Below are 16,675 nucleotides of genomic sequence, written 5' to 3' on the forward strand. Positions count from 1 at the left end.
TTTCAGCTAGATCCCCCAGTGTAGAGTTTCTGTAGAGCTCCTGGCATTCCGACTGGTCCTATTTCTCCCACAAACGTCAGCTGAGGATAAGGTATATCCTGTGGCCGTCCAACCACATCATGAACATGTGGGGATTCTAGTCTGCTGGAGCGTGAAGTTAGAGTTAGAGCAGCCATACTTCATAAATCCTGCACATGCACTGCTTTTATTCGGGGAAAAGGGAGGGGAAAGGGGATAGATACCTAGTCAGTAGCACCACAGAATGCATTCAACCAAAATGTGTCTTCCGAATTTAACCCAACCCCTTTGAATCAGAGAGGTAGGGGGGTTTGCGACGACATCGGCGACTGTGGAGCAGTTGTTGTTAGGTGTTAACTGCCTTCCTCAAGGGCAAAACTTACACCTTGCCGGCTCTGGGATTTGAACCAGCTACCTTTCGGTTTCAACCTTTCAGTTTACTGGCTCAACCCAGCAAACACACCCAGGTTGGCACCGTAGGGGTCCTCTTTGGGCTGTAATAAAGGCCCGCCTTGGGCTACATGCACTGGGCCTGTGGGTTTTTGCTCATGGCAAATAGTTGGCCCCTAATTGCTGGCCCTGTGCTGGCAGCCATTATTTATCTCCAAGTAAGCGTGGGCAGCCCAGTACCAGCCCACAAGAAGCCCTTATGTTATTTGGCCTGCCCTCATTGGGCACATTATGGTCCAAATGAAAGTTTGATGGCCGAGTGATAAATTCCCAAATATTACCCACATTCTACCCAAACAGCTGCAATAAACCTGTTAATTTTGCAGGTATAAAATATATATTTTAAGTCCCAAAAATTGTATAAATATAAATTAAATATCACATGTTTAAATTCAATAGATTTTATTATCAATATTAAATAACAGTTAAGTACCTCAGGGTACTAATATCCAGTACTAATATCCAGTAAATACAATACAATTAAAAGGGCAAGATTTTCTAACAATTAGCTAATATAATAAAATGAATATAAATATACAATAGTTTTTCAGAGAAATAACAAGCATAACATTCTGAGTATTATATAAGACTTGAATGGAGTCTTACAATATTAATTAAGAAAGTGTGCTTTCAAAGTGAGTTTACAACTTCAACATGCACAACATTGACATTTCATTAACATAACATGAACATTCCATGGTTTAAATATACAGAGACACACCGCAGACAATTACAAACACATCACCTGCTGGACAGAGTATACAGAATGTATGATTCTCATCTATACTCTGTCCAGCAGCTGGGAGAGCTGACAGACAGTTTCTCAGGCGTGTTCACGTTAGAAAAAGCTGAGGTTCACTGTGGGGCTAAAATGTAAACACAATCCCCATTTTGACCTTGAGCTTGGGTCTGGCAACCAAACGTTTAGACGTGAACCTCATGGACTAGCCTGATACTGGGCTGTTACGTATCTGTACACAGACAGCCTCCGAGACAAAGTTGTTCCAGTGTTCTCTCTCTCCATGTTCCTCCTTTGACCCTACTGTTTCTCCTTTGACCTCTACTGTGTAGCAAAATCTCATCTTTGCTTGTGCTCCCCTTGCTCTCTTTCACCTGAGTGTGCAGTTAGCTCTGCCATTGGAGTCTTTCTCAGTACGTTAGACTGCAGCTGAGTTGGAGTGATGAAGAGCCACCGCACTGACAACTCTGTTGTGAGAACCACACAGTCACCCACTTGAACTATACCCTCTGTTAGAGTGAGACGAGTCTGTTTTAGGGTATGGCATAGCCCAACCTGACCGTGTACGTTAATCTATGCCCCTCAATTCTGAATCATATTTGTGTAATATTTTACGACACATGGTCCACAGATGCTGCTAAACTTGGTTTCGGAAAAACATTCCTGCACTTAAATATGAACGTGCATATAATATTTACAATATTATACACATATACACTAACCCTATATGAAAATAAAAATATGAATATACTATTGTAAATATATGCACAGATAGTTTTTTTCGAAACCAAGTTATTTGCCATGTACAGACCATGTGTCATAAAATATTACACAGGTTTACTGTCACACCCTGACCATAGTTTGCTTTGTATTTTCTATGTTTTGTTTGGTCAGGGTGTGATCTGAGTGGGCATTCTATGTTGGATGTCTTGTTTGTCTGTTTCTGTGTTTGGACCTGATATGGTTCTCAATCAGAGGCAGGTGTTAGTCATTGTCTCTGATTGGGAGCCATATTTAGGTAGCCTGTTTTGTGTTGGGTTTTGTGGGTGATTGTTCCTGTCTTTGTGTTTGTTACACCAGATAGGGTTGTTTTCGGTTTTTCACGGTTCTTGTTTTTGTATGTTGTTCTATTTTCATCTTTATTAAATATGTATCAAAATAACCATGCTGCGTTTTGGTCCGCCTCTCCTTCAACAGAAGAAAGCCGTGACATTTACCTCCAGCTGTTGCCCATGCAAAATATTATATGAAATTGAGGGACATTGATTAACGCGTTACGAACCCGATTGTGAGGTCAGTTTTGATGGTCAGTGAGTGTGGGGTTTGTAGTTGCTTTAGAATTGGTACTGTAGTAGAAAGGTAAATAATGATTGTTGGAAAAACACTTTTCCACCACAGTAGCTACGTCACAATAACTGCCATACAGTCACTCGGTTCTATTACCTTGTAAATGCACAGAAAACGTTAGAATAGCTAGCTAACTGTTTCTCATACTACATACCCAACAACAGCACTAACACAGACCACTACTTCTCATACTATACACCCAACAACAGCACCACACTCATTAGGAACTACCACTTACGCTCTCACACACTAACTAGTAACTGCCTGACCTCACTCTCCAAATATACTAAACCCACTCATTACGTAACTCGTCAATAACAAAACTACCCCTCTATAAACAATTTTTAAAATGCTTTTTTTACTACCAATTCTAAATCTACCAAACCCACATTCAGTCACTAAGCTATACCCTAAAATAGACAAGTCTCACACTAACAGAGGGTATAGTTCAAGCAGGTGACTGTGTGGTGCTCACTGCAGAGTTGTCAGCGAGGTGGCCTGTAACAATGTGCGCTGAGAGTCAGGAAGCAAGTTCAGGGAGTGAGTGTTTTAATAAAATACATGGAAAATAATACAAAACGAGAACCTCGAACAACACACAGACATGAAACAGAAACAATGACACCTGCGGAAGGAACCAAAGGGAGTGATATATATAGGGCAGGTAAGCAAGGAAGTGATGGAGTCCAGGTGAGTCTGATGATGCACAGGTGCGCGTAACGATGGTGACAGGTGTCCGACATAACGAGCAGCTTGGTGACCTAGAGGCTGGAGAGGGAGCACACATGACATGGCCCTTCACTCACTCCAACTCACCTGCAATCTAATGTACTGAGAGAGACTAATGGGAGGAGCTACACACTCAGACAAGACAGGTGAAAGAGAGCAAGGGGAGCACAAGCAAATCTGAGATTTTGGTACAAAGTTGAGTTCACACAGGAGAAAGAGTAGGGGCGGAAGGGTGGAGAGCGATCACTGGAACTACTTTATCTCAGAGGCTGTCTGTGTACAGATACGTAACAGCACAGTATCAGCCTAGTCCATGAGGTTCAAGTCTAAACGTTTGGTTGCCAGACCCAAGTTTAATGTCAACTCATCTACACCAGTCCGCTCTCGCATAGCAATTTTTTTGAGCTTACTCTTCCCCAAAGTCTTGTGTCTTTTGCCTCAGATGTCTTTCAAACTGCTCCTTGCGTCCACCTGCACGGTCACGTGAGTTCCTCAACCAGATCTTGATCTCCTCTTCAACTGTTAAATCTTGAGGCCTGGGTTGGATAGAGTTTTTCCTGACTGCATCTGAAAAAATAAATAAACTCACCCCCACATATAAGCAGCATGTGTATAACGGTAAACAATCAACATTCACTTGGAGGCCAATGGTGTTTTGAGCAATGTTGACGAGGCGGCTGGATAATGTCTTGATAAAACACAATGGCAAAATGTAAATACTCGCCACCCTTAATGGTTTGAAAGTTGGATTCTATTTTTGCCGTTTGTAGGACAGTATGAGCTTGCTTTGGTAGATTTGGATGGAATTCCTTCAGCACACCAGAAAGATCTGAGTGGGTGTTCTGTGGTATATAATTTCTCAATGCCCACTCACATAGCACTTTGCACAACTTTGCAGAATTATTATCTTCCTCTTCTTCCACATCAAAGCTGTCACTTGTCTCATCACTATGGTCACCAACAAGATTTTCATCAAAAGAACTTAAGCAGTCCAGATACACATCATCTTCTTCATGATTAGGCTCCTCGTGGAGATTCAATTCCGGATGAACATATTCTAACACTTGAGAATCATTAATATCCTCTAGTGAAGATGGTGAATTGGCAAACAATTGGAATATTCTTAATCTTAAGGATCCGCCCCTTTTTTTTAATTTTCACTTAAAATTATATACCCGAATCTAACTGCCTGTAGCTCAGGCACTGAAGCAAGGATATGCATATTCTTGGTACCATTTGAAAGGAAACACTTGGAAGATTGTGGAAATGTGAAAGGAATGTAGGAGAATATAACAATAGAACTGGTAAAAGATGATACAAAGAAAAAAAAAAGTTGTTCTGTATTTTTTTGTACCATCAACTTTGAAATGCTAGAGAAAGGCCATAATGTATTATTTCAGCCCGGTTGCGATACATATTTTGGCCACTAGATGGCAGCAGTGTATGTGCAAAGTTTTAGACTGATCCACTGAACCATTGCATTTCTGTTAAAAATTTTGTATCGACTGCCTAAATGTCCCTAATTTGTTTATTAATAACTTTTCATGTTCAAAATTGTGCATTCTCAAATACCATGGTGTTCTTTCACTGTAATACCTACTGTAAATTGGACAGTGCAGTTAGATTAACAAGAATCTAACCTTTCTGCCAATATCAGATATGTCTATGTCCTGGGAAATTTTCTTGTTACTTACAAGCTCATGCTAATCGCATTAGCCTACGTTAGCTCAACCGTCCCATGGGAGGGACGCTGATCCTGAAGAAGTGCGCCTTCGTTTCGTCCAATAACTTCTGCCAGACATAAATGCCTTTGGACAGCCACTATTACTGCAAGTCAATTATGCTTCAGATAAACTGTCACAATCGTCGTAAGAAGCGGACCAAAGCGCAGCGTGGTGTGAATGCATCATTTAATAGATGACAAAAAACACGAAGTAAACTGTACAAAAACAATAAACAAATAACGACCGTGAAGCTATCATAAGAACTGTGCTGACACAAGCAACTAACATAGACAATTACCCACAAACAAACAGTGAAACCCAGGCTACCTAAGTATGATTCTCAATCAGAGACAACTAATGACACCTGCCTCTGATTGAGAACCATACTAGGCCGAAACATAGAAATCCCAAAATCATAGAAAAACAAACATAGACTGCCCACCCCAACTCACGCCCTGACCATACTAAATAATGACAAAAAAACAGAAATAAAGGTCAGAACGTGACATAAACTGACTAAATTCAGAGGATGACTGACCTTAACTCTGAGGCTTTTGTTCAGTGTAGGTTACAGCAAATCTGTGAAAAAATAAGAAGTGAACCAGTGTGGTATAAGTGAAGAATGTGGGTTAAGTATACAGGATATGGTACAGCTAAATTATGGAACCATCATTTGATAGATGACTGTTAACGTAAACTCACCCCATTCCGTACAAATGTGCGCAACCGCAACATTCAAACAAGGCTACAAAGAAAACTAATGGGACTGTAGCGACTGTGTTGACGTCAAAATATGGGGTGTGAACTAGGTTTCTATTCAAGCGTTGATCGACATGGTAACGGCTCTATAGTATTGGAGAAAAGTTGAAAAAACTGACCATCCGTTACATCTTGACGTGTCATGTCGTAAAGTACAGCAAGCATAAAGCAACTATTTCTATCTTACAATCGCTCTCCACCAGGTGTAGCACTTCTATCATCCTTTAAAAACAAGAAATGGACAGTGACGGGTTAAGGGGGGGATACCTAGTCATTTTTTTCATCATCATTGCATGCGATCATTATTCTCAAAGCCGCTGTTTCCTTCTAAGATCACTTTAGCACCGCCCGAAAAAACAGATTCAAATTCCACACAAACCTTCAAAAAGGTATGTAATGACACATTATATAAACTCTTTATAGTGTTTTATTTACATTTTAGAGGCAATAAGGTGACAAAACAGAAAATGAAGGGAACTCCGAAGAACTTGAGAAGGATTTTATTGTTTCAAAATGCCATCATTGCAGAGTTAAAGCAAAAGTATCAAGAAATGCGCAGTGCCAAGGACAAACAAGTGGCTTCAAAAATGTTCAGAGGCAACATCCTGAGAAAGTATGGCCTGGTCAAATAACAGAGAATTTGGGTTTTCAGCAAAAGCATTGAGGGATAATGAAAACAGGCCAACACGTCTTCAATACTCCAGGTAAAACCAGTATAACATAATTAGCGCAGCCACAGAAGAGAAAATCACTCGATTCTATGAACGTGATGTCAACAGTAGAGCAACAACAGGGGAAAAGGACACACTAATAAGGAACAAGAAAAAAAGCAGAAGCACTTATTGAATGGCACAATTCAGAACCTTTATCAGGATTTTAAGAGGGCATTTTTAGAGATTAAAATGTCATACTATGAATTCTTTAAAATATGTATTTTTGGGTTGTTAAGCCAACAGTCCAGGATAAAGACCCATATGCCTCTGCAAAACCCATGGCAACCTCCAGTTCATGGCGGACAAACTACAGCATCACAAAGCGATCAGCTGCAGCAACAATGAGAACCTTATTGAGTCTTTGTGCTGTGAGAACCTGAAGAAAGAGTGCATGTAAACATAGTTCTCCCTTTGCCAAGCCAAAGAGCTTAAACATCTGACTTTGATGCTGGTGAGCAGAAATGGTGGTTTGAGTGGAAAAACAAAGCTGAAGAGAGAGGGAAGGAAAAACAAAGAGGCAACATGGAGAAGTTTACTGTACATTTGACAGTGTAAGAAAAGGTGTGTGGCACACTGCATATTCTACTGGAGGACTTCTCCAAAGGATTGAAAGAGAAGTTGGGGAAACACATGTACAACTTTTGACATCAACTTACTCCAAACTGAGAGAATTAAAAGAGAATCTGCGGAAAGAGGAGATCATCGTGCATATTGACTTTGCAGAGAACTCAGGGGCGCAACTTTCACTGGGGACGGAGATGATGGGGGATGTCCCCCTCACATTCTGAAATTGCATTTTTGTCCCCTCCAGTTTTATCATTTGAATGTGATACAAAATGAGGCAACGTTGTGCTTTATGACCATGCAGACACCTCCGAGCGGTCGGGTAGGCTGTTTGTAGTGTTTATACGACTGGATGAAACTAATTATAATAATTATCCCCCCCCCCCCCCCCCACACTTATAAAACCAAAGTTGTGCCACTGAGAGAACTACCTGTGTAAATACACCAGTGAAATCCAGGCAGTTCACTTTGGTGATTCTCATATGCAGGTGACCCTCCACACCTGTGTTGTACATACCACAAATTAAACCGTTTCACTTTGCTCACTGAGCACTTCTATGCAGATGACCCCTCTGCGATCTGGGTTTATCTCTCAAAAATACTGGCCTACTTCATTGAGCTCTGCCCACTTTTGGAATCTTACTTTTTCTTAAATTAATTACATGTTATACAATGGTTGTTGTTCAAAATGTTTGCAATAAAATATTGTTTTCATAATTTTTTTTACATAGATGTCATAGATGTCATTTCCACCACACCATCAAAATGGCGCCGGAGGAGATGGCCGCCGTTTTACGGTCTCCTAACCAATTGTGCTATTATGTGGGGGGTTTTCGCAATATTTGTAAATGATTTTGTAAATGATTTTGGGCCGCGAGCTGCCCAGTGACACAAGCCTACCAGACGAGCTAAATCACTTCTATGCTCGCTTCGAGGCAAGCAACACTGAGGCATGCATGAGAGCATCAGCTGTTCCAGACGACTGTGTGATCACGTTCTCCATAGCCGACGTGAGTATGACCTTTAAACAGGTCAACATACACAAGGCTGCGGGGCCAGACGGATTACCAGGACGTGTGCTCCGGGCATGTGCTGACCAACTGGCAGGTGTCTTCACTGACATTTTCAACATGTCCCTGATTGAGTCTGTAATACCAACATGCTTCAAGCAGACCATCATAATCCCTGTGCCCAAGAACACAAAGGCAACCTGCCTAAATGACTACAGACCCGTAGTACTCACGTCCGTAGCCATGAAGTGCTTTGAAAGGCTGGTAATGGCTCACATCAACACCATTATCCCAGAAACCCTAGACCCACCCCAATTTGCATACCGCCCAAACAGATCCACAGATGATGCAATCTCTATTGCACTCCACACTGCCCTTTCCCACCTGGACAAAAGGAACACCTATGTGAGAATGCAGTTCATTGACTACAGCAACTGGATCCTGGACTTCCTGACAGTCCGCCCCCAGGTGTTGAGGGTAGGTAGCAACACATCTGCCACGCTGATCCTCAACACTGGAGCTCCCCAGGGGTGTGTGCTCAGTCCACTCCTGTGCTCCCTGTTCACCCACGACTGCATGGCCAGGCACGACTCCAACACCATCATTAAGTTTGCTGACGACAAAACAGTGGTAGGCCTGATCACCGACAACGACGAGACAGCCTATAGGGAGGAGGTCAGAGACCTGGCCTGTGGTGCCAGAACAACCTATCCCTCAACGTAACCAAGACTAAGGAGGTGATTGTGGACTACAGGAAAAGGTGCACATAGCACGTCCCCATTCTCATCGATGGGGCTGTAGTGGAGTAGGTTGAGAACTTCAAATTCCTTGGTGTCCACATCAACAACAAACTAGATTGGTCCAAACACACCAAGACAGTCGTGAAGAGGGCACGACAAAGCCTATTGCCCTTCAGGAAACTAAAAAGATTTGGCATGGGTCCTGAGATCCTCAAAAGGTTCTACAGCTGCAACATCGAGAGCATCCTGACCGGTTGCATCACCTGGTACGGCAATTGCTTGGCTTCCGACCGCAAGGCACTTCAGAGGGTAGTGCGTACGGCCCAGTACATCACTGGGGCAAAGTTGCCTGCCATCCAGGACCTCTACACCAGGCGGTGTCAGAGGAAGACCCTAAAAATTGTCAAAGACCCCAGCCACCCCAGTCATAGACTGTCCTTTCTACTACCGCATGGCAAGCGGTACCGGAGTGCCAAGTCTAGGACAAAAAGGCTTCTCAACAGTTTTTACCCCCAAGCCATAAGACTCCTGAACAGGTAACCAAATGGTTACCCGGACTATTTGCATTGTGTGCCCCCCACCCCAACCCCTCTTTTACGCTGCTGCTACTCTCTGTTTATCTTATATGCATAGTCACTTTAACTATAAATTCATGTACATACTACCTAAATTGGCCCGACCAACCAGTGCTCACGCACATTGGCTAACCTGGCTATCTGCAATGTGTCCCACCACCCGCCAACCCCTCTTTTTACGTTTCTGCTACTCTCTGTTCATCATATATGCATAGTCACTTTAACGATACCTACATGTACATACTACCTCAATAAACCTGACTAACAGGTGTCTGTATATAGCCTTGCTACTCTTTTTTCAAATGTCTTTTTACTGTTGTTTTATTTCTTTACTTACCTACACACACACACACACACACACACACACACACACACACACACATACCTTTTTTTCCTGCACCATTGATTAGAGCCTGTAAGTAAGCATTTCACTGTAAGGTTTACACCTGTTCTATTCGGCGGAAGTGACAACTAAACTTTGATTTGACCTCGTCATTTCCACCACACTCATATTCTTGGTTAAATTAGGATACATTATGTATCATTTACATTGATTGATTAATTTACATTGATTAAATCATATGGTTGTTATCATAATCTCACAAAAAGGTTGGGTGGAAATATCTCATTTCTTTATGATAAATAAATATTTTCAGCTGTCACAAAGGCAACTTTATACATTCAGGCGTTGTGTTGAATTATTAATTTTAGAAAAAACTTAAAAAGCAATTAAAATAATATTCAATGCAAGTTAATGTACAAATGTATAATGTGTTATAACATAATTTTATGATATTTCATTTTCAACTAAAATGGATGTTTAATGATGTGATGGAAATGGCATTGGTCTATGGCTGTCTGAGAAAAATGACGAAAATATATCAATTCCTGAATAGTACGATCGCAGCCATGATCAGATATTATTTCTAGACAAATGAAAGACGATTATAATACTGGTAAAATGGTGTTTCAATACATTTTAATTTCTTAAAGATTGCTGGGCCAAAGTGCCCGAAGTTGCAGAATCACCCAGCTATCTAGTTTAGCCTACTGAAACACCCTGCTCAAACAGAGGGATGCTATGTTAGCTAGCTAGCTATGACTTTCCAACACAACACTGGAACTCTTCCAAGTCAAGGTAAACTTTTGGTATTACTCATTTATTGTCACCGGGGCCCGCCGGTGTAACTGCTTACTTGACTGTACACTAAAGTGTAGCGGATTTACTAATGCGTTAGTTCCATTAGCTAAACTGACTATGACGTTACTTTAGCTAAGGTTGTGCGTAGCGGTTTGGCTTGGAGCGTTGTTTTCAACTGGTCACATGCAGGTGTGACAAGCTACGGGAAGAGAAAGGATTATACGTGGCTGTTATGATAGTGAACTCTGTTTACTGGTGATCAAGGGTGTATTCATTCCGCCAATTCTGTTGAAAACGGTTCTTAAAAGGAATGAAACGGATCAAAACGGGGATAAACATACCTGAATTTGTCCAATAGAAACTCTCGTTTGCAATTGTTGGACTAATGATTACACCCTATATCAGCTGGATGCAGGCAAGAGTGTGCAAGGCGGTATTGAATGTCACTGTCAGTCACCTCAAATGTTTTTCTCGACCTGTGTGCATCTACATTGTAAACTTTCATTCATAGACTAGGTTGTAGTAACCTCATGATGGGTATAGGGAAAAATGTTGTATCAAAAAACCTATTGCTGTTACATTGAACTGGGTGATTTGAATATGAATGAGAGTCATCCAATATGCTTTAATATAAATAAAAACATGCTCATGAAAAAAATTGTGTCACCTACCTTCACTGGTTCATAGATATGTAAATACAAAACACTAATAATCTCTAATCAGTCTCTACTCCTGTAATCTTATTGCATGGTTCAGAGAGAATATGAGGTTTTGCACAGAAGGCAGGAACTCAAAATTGCACTCCACTAGCTCTTCAGTAACCATAATGGTCTAAAATTAGCATTTTACTTTTCATCATTGGGGAACTGAGGCACACACTCCACTGTCAATTTCAAAATAATATTTTGTCTGACTCATTATCATACACTTTTTGGTAGAATAATGAGATTTGGATGAATACTAGTGTGTGCAGAACCATAGTATTCAGTTGTTCAAAGTCCTTCAAACATATCCCTGAATATACTTCCAGTTTCATGTATCATTCTTGATTTAGCCAACTTTTTGGCTCCATTTGGCGTTATACTTTATTTTATTGTAAAAAAAAAAAAAAGAACAAAAAAAAAAAGAAGAAAGAATGCAATTACGAAACAGTCTTTGTAATTTAAAGCGGTACACAGAGCCTTCGGAAAGTATTTAGACCCCTTGACTTTTTCCACATTTTGTTATGTGGCAAAGAAGGGGGTTGAGTGAAAAATGGCAGATATGTGAGAGCAGGCTCTGCCCGATCACTAAAATGGCCACCCCGATCAGAACTACAGATCACAAAATGGCCGACTGCCAAAACGACAAGTCCCAGAAGCAAGGGGAACCCTTAGAAGGTGGAGCCGACCCACAGATAAAGGGTCAAGAAAAACCAGGAAGAGAGAGAGAGGGCTGGAAGGATCTATGAACCGTAGAGAAAGAGACAATAGATATTGGCTGGATTTACCGTGTATGAGCTGGACTGTTTTGGACTTACCTGTTGACGTTTGGACCTGGACCTACCGAGAACCCGATTCGTGTACCGAACCCTGCTATCCTTGACCTTGTCTACAGCCTGGGTGGACCAGGATGGAGAAACAAACACACTGTTCGAAATAACTCTCATTCTGGGGTGATTTGGTGACAGTTTCCCACTTAATTTGTGACAAACGCTCATAACCTTGAAGAGGTTTGCCACAGTTACGTCACAGCCTTCTTCTAAAATTGAACCACCAAGACTATTCCTAGAGCTGGCCGCCTGGCCAAAGTGAGCAATTGGGGGAGAAGGGCCATGGTCAGGGAGGTGACCAAGAACCCAATGGTCACTCTGACAGAGCTCTAGAGTACCTCTGTGGAGATGGGATAACAGTCCAGAAGGACAACCATCTCTGCAGTACTCCACCAATCAGGCCTTTATGGTAGTGTGGCCAGACAGAAGCCACTCCTCAGTAAAAGGCACATGACAGTCCACTCTGAGTTTGCCAAAAGGCACCTAAAGACTCTCAGTTTATGATAAGCAGGATTCTCTGGTCTGATGAAACCATAATTGAACTCTTTGGCCTGAATGCCAAGCGTCACATCTGTAGGACTGCTGCCTCAGGACTACCTGACATGATGACTCCTTGCTGTCCCCAGTCCACCTGGCCTAGCTGCTGCTCCAGTTTCAACTGTTCTGCCTTATTATTATTGGACCATGCTGGTCATTTATGAACATTTGAACATCTTGGCCATGTTCTGTTATAATCTCCACCCGGCACAGCCAGAAGAGGACTGGCCACCCCACATAGCCTGGTTCCTCTCTAGGTTTCTTCCTAGGTTTTGGCCTTTCTAGGGAGTTTTTCCTAGCCACTGTGCTTCTACACCTGCATTGCTTGCTGTTTGGGGTTTTAGGCTGGGTTTCTGTTCAGCACTTTGAGATATCAGCTGATGTACGAAGGGCTATATAAATACATTTGAATTGAATTGAATTGAATTGTAGGAAACCTGCCACCATCGCTATGGTGAAGCATGTTGGTGGCAGAATCATGCTGTGGGGATGTTTTTCAGCGGCAGGGACTGGGAGTCAGGATCAAGGCAAAGATGAATGGAGCAAAGTACAGAGAGATCCTTGATGAAAACCTGCTCCAGAGCGCTCAGGACCTCAGACTGGGGGCAAAGGTTCACCTTCCATCAGGACAACGACCCTAAGCACACAGCCAAGACAACGCAGGAGTGGCTTCGGGACAATTCTCTGAATGTCCTTGAGTGGCCCAGCCAGAGCCTGGACTTGAACCCGATCGAACATCTCTGGAGAGACCTGAAAATAGCTGTGCAGCAGCACTCCCCATCCAACCTGCCAGAGATTGAGAGGATCTATAGAGAAGAATGGGAGAAACTCCACAAATACAGGTGTGCCAAGCTTGTAGTGTCATACCCAAGAAGATTTCATGCTTTAATTGCTGCCAAAGGTGCTTCAACAAAGAACTGAGTTAAGGGTCTGAATACTTACATTTGATATTTCTGTTTTTTATTTGTAATACATTTGCCAAAATGTCTAAACCTGTTTTTGCTTTGTCATTATGGGGTTTTGTGTGTAGATTGATGAGTGAAAAAAACAATTGAATCAATTTTAGAATAAGGCTGTAACGTAATAAAATGTGGAAAAAGTCAAGGGGTCTGAATACTTTTTGAAAGGCACTGTAGGCATGCATGTCCACCTAGGCCAATAATGTCCCTTGGCCAATAATGTAAGCCTGCTAACTCCTCTGAAATGAGGGAGAAGCGTATACATATATACACAATAAGACAGAGAATGCCTAAAATCCATTGATTGCAGTTGTAAGCGAATAAATTACAAGTGATTGTGCTTTGTAATGAAGGCAGCAGAGTATATTGTGCAAATGCTTTGCTTCTTAATGGTTTAATTAAGAACCTCACTCAAATTGGAGCAGAACATTTCGGAGTTGAGATGAGCGAGCAGCTCTGCCAGGAACAGCGGCACAGACTCAGACACACAGCTAATTGCTCCGGCACAAGCAGATGTGTCTTACATTTCTCCCCATTTTCTGCTCTATTAAAAAGGGGAGCCTCAGAGCACACCAAATGGTGTCTAAACCAAATGATTTACGACTGCATAAAAACATTGTGTCGCTCTCATTTCCTTCCCAAATTCAATAAAGACCTGCGTCTGGGCCTCTGAGCAACTGTGTTTCACTTCATATCATTAACTAAAAGCTATCACAACTGCTTTACTTAAAATGAGTAGGTAACAGTCTCCCATATAAATGGGAGAAGGTACGTAAACCTATTTGTTTAGTCTTAGAGTGTTTCCAATCCACACTTAGACCAGCCTCAATGAATACCCCCATTCCCTCAAAAGCATCCAGGTTAGCCCTTCTGGATGATTTCTATCAAGCAGAACTGCAAACAAGGTTAGTTCATTCAACCTGTCAGATAGTTTGTCATTTAGCCAGGTGCTGCAGACCTAAATCTGTTTCCTGCTGCCAGGCAGAGTACTCTGTCCCTCAGCAAGCAGCTAGGATTAATGACCCTCCTCATCAGGACAATCTGCACAAGTGCCCATAGCTCGTAAACCCTAGCTGGGATAGATCAAACTTCAAACTGGCCCGTAAGGCCAGGCTTATTTACCTCCCCAGTGACGGGTAAACAGACCCACACTCCTCACCTACCTCACCTATCTATTAACATCCTAGATCACTAATGATCTATCTCTGTCTTTTTCTCCCTCCCTCACACAGACCCAGTTCTTGGCTTGAGCCAGACCATTGGCATATTATCAAAATCATTCCTGATTTTGATTGTTGAATCATTGTGGTGCAGTGCAAGTGAAGGTGAAGGTGTGAAGATGAAAGCTCCTGCAGTTTTGCTGGTCCAACCCCTATAACCGCCATCCCTCACCGATGGCAATGGTCACACAGACTTGACTCGATTAGGTTTTGTAATTCAGACTTATGGATTATCTGCAAAGCGGGGAGCACCATGACCAAATCTCAGCAGGAAGTCCATCTGGGGTGAGAATTAGCTCCTTCGAAAACAGGGCCCCCTCTATCACCCCTTCCCCTCCAGGTGCCGTTATGCTAACCCTTTACACTCGTGAGAATTGGCGTTATGGATAGGGATAAATTGAAATGATTCTAACAGAAGAAATATGAAAAGCATATGCATAACCATAGAAGCAATTGAAAGGGAACAGTTTGGAGATTATGGAAAAAGTATTAGAACAAAAGGTGAGTTCACTGAATCCAAACATTTACTGTACTTTTTGCCTCATTTGTTGATAACAGAATCTGAAAATACTCTGATACATTCAGTAACATAACATAACATTCCTGGAAAATGTTTGGTACATAAGACCAAAAAATGACAAGGGTTTGAGTGTGAGGACTAACTGGTGTCTCCAAGTGGCCACACACCTCTCGAAGGTGTGCACAGTTCCTAAGCAATTTCAATGCACTTTTATGAATCAAAGAAAAGTGTAACCAGGTGTCCATCCAACCTTTTTATGCAAGTAAAGTACATGTCGGGTAAAACGTTTAATTGACAGGCCTGAAGGAAACAGAACATTTTCCAAATGTTGACTAAACTAAATATGCTAGACAATGTGTGATCTTTTTGTGTCGGTAAAGTAAATTATGTGAGAAATGTTGATTTATTAACCATCATATCAAAGTAAACTGGGTGTCACATGATGACGTGTGGTGATCCCACTAAGACTCGTTGAGAATGCATGCAGTTTATTAGGCTACAGCTGAAATAAGTTATGATGAACATCACAGGGTGGTGAAAGTGCACGGTGATGAGCGTGATGCTCCTTTCCAATAAACATTGAGGGTCTTATTCTGGTGACATGATGATTGATGCTTGGCTCTCGTTAGACAAATAAAAATAATCTCTCTTTTCTCCATAGGTCTTTCTTTGCTGCACCTGACCATATTACCAGCCAATAATCAATATGGGACATGACCAAAGCCTGAACAACCACAGTTGATCTTTGTGTCAAAAACGCAGAACATCTTTTTATAACAGACATACCTCTCCCCATCTTCACAACATCTTTGTCAATATGGCTTGACCATCAAATGTTACTCCTAGGAGTTCAGCTTCTTCAACTTGTTCTATGGCCAAACCTTTTATGCACAACACCAGTTGAGGTTTAGGTCTAAGGGAATGCTTTGAACCAATTACAATGATTTTGGTTTCAGATGTATTTAAGGCCAGTCTGTTGTTAATTACGCATTCTGACACTGACTAACTCCATGATAAGCTTCTCAGTGAGCTCACTGGCTGAATGTGCTGATGTGTAGAGTCTTGTAAGACATGTGGCAAATCATTTGTAAAAATATAGAACAATAACGGCCCAAGGCAACTGCCCTAAGGGATACCGCACTGTACATATCTGATGTTGGAGAAGCTTCCATTGACGGATACTCTCTGAGTTGTATTGGATAAATAACTCTCCAACCATGTGATGGCGGGGGATGTAGAGTTTTTTTTTCAATAAATTATGATCAATAACATCAATGGCTGCTCTGAAATCTAACAATAGAGTTCCAACCATCATCTTATTATCCGTTAATTTTAGCCAATCATCAGTCGTCTGTGTCACACCCTGATCGGTTTAACCTGTCTTTGTGCTTGTCTCCAC

The sequence above is a fragment of the Oncorhynchus clarkii genome, chromosome 5 (assembly GCF_045791955.1).
Source record: "Oncorhynchus clarkii lewisi isolate Uvic-CL-2024 chromosome 5, UVic_Ocla_1.0, whole genome shotgun sequence".
Classification (NCBI taxonomy): Eukaryota; Metazoa; Chordata; class Actinopteri; order Salmoniformes; family Salmonidae; genus Oncorhynchus; species Oncorhynchus clarkii.